General features: G+C 49.3%; 1 protein-coding gene across 1 annotated transcript in view; it reads left to right on the forward strand.

Annotated features, from left to right (window-relative positions):
- The window catches only part of LOC117169417 (nephrin), a 456,412-nt gene that overhangs the window by 107,432 nt on the left and 347,755 nt on the right, over nucleotides 1-1,225 (forward strand). The window lies entirely within an intron of this gene.

Here is a 1,225-nt window from a genome sequence, read left to right on the forward strand (position 1 = left end):
CCTATTTTCGGCAGAAGTATTGTGCGCCCTTCCACCAACCACTCTGGAATCGGCTCTTCCGACTTCAAATATGAGGTGAAAATACGGGCCAAATGCTGATGTCGAAATACTTCGACTTCCTCTGGTTTGGGTGGGTGTTCGACAGTAAATGGAGGGTCTTGGAAGAGTCGAGATGAGTCAGAGAGAAACCGTTGATTTTCTCTGACCCACCTCTCCCTCCGCCCTAGACTTCTCTTAGCGTAAGATAGTATCCGTATTCTCTCAACAATATGCTGTCTGATGGTCAGCAGCTTTGACTTGTTAAGTGTGTGATAACGGGTCCGGAGTTCGCGCGCAAACTTTCGAACCTTGGCGGTAAAATTTCTGCCAGATGTGATGTAGTCAATCACACATTGAATGCGGGACGCGTACTGTCTTGCCCAGCCTATCTTTATGGCAAGTTGATGTATTCGTCTTTTGGTCTTATGATCAGCCGTTGGTTTTTTTTTACGGTTCGCATCGGCCAAAGCTCTCGCTGCATTATACACGCAATAATTGATAGCCCAGAGGTCGGATTCTCCGGAAAAATATCCACGAAGCTCGTCATTCATTTCAGCCAGATCTTTAGGCTTGAAAGAAACCTTAGTGTTTATGTTTCTCCGGGTTGTAAAGCATCGCCCTTCATCTATTGGATGCCTGTCTGCGGTTGGTCTTAGTGTCGCCTCTCTTTCTCTGTTTCTGGCTTGTTCTAGCTGTGGTAGAGTAGGCGTTCCGCTTAGAAAGCCCCTTTTACGGAGTAGTTCAGCATGGTTTCGCAGACGTTGCTGCGAAAAGTGCGATAGCTCCGGGTGTTTCTCGCACCACAGAGCATGCAGCCGTGCCATGTAACCCCGTTCAGGGGCCACACTCGCGCATCGTAGCACTCTAGCAAGTCATGATTCAGTCGCTCCGTCCACCCAAAGGTTGCGAGATCCCGCCGATCCATCGCATTGAATCCATTTTTATTGGCTCCCCCAGCTCTAGATTGGTCAGCATTCTTGGCCGACCTATTTTCGGGAGCCCTGCGCATTCTGTTGTTTTGAATCGCACTTACTACAACTATGTTTGGTGTTGTCATTGTTGTTCCCACGAGAAGCTAAGGAAGGGGGTTCGTCCATCCTTGTAGAGCCCCGCATGCAAGGATAAGGCTGCGTACTCTGAGAGGTCGCCCGGTATCCCACAGTCACCGTTCTAGACACCTCACCCA

This window comes from Belonocnema kinseyi, chromosome 3, assembly GCF_010883055.1.
Source record: "Belonocnema kinseyi isolate 2016_QV_RU_SX_M_011 chromosome 3, B_treatae_v1, whole genome shotgun sequence".
NCBI lineage: Eukaryota > Metazoa > Arthropoda > Insecta > Hymenoptera > Cynipidae > Belonocnema > Belonocnema kinseyi.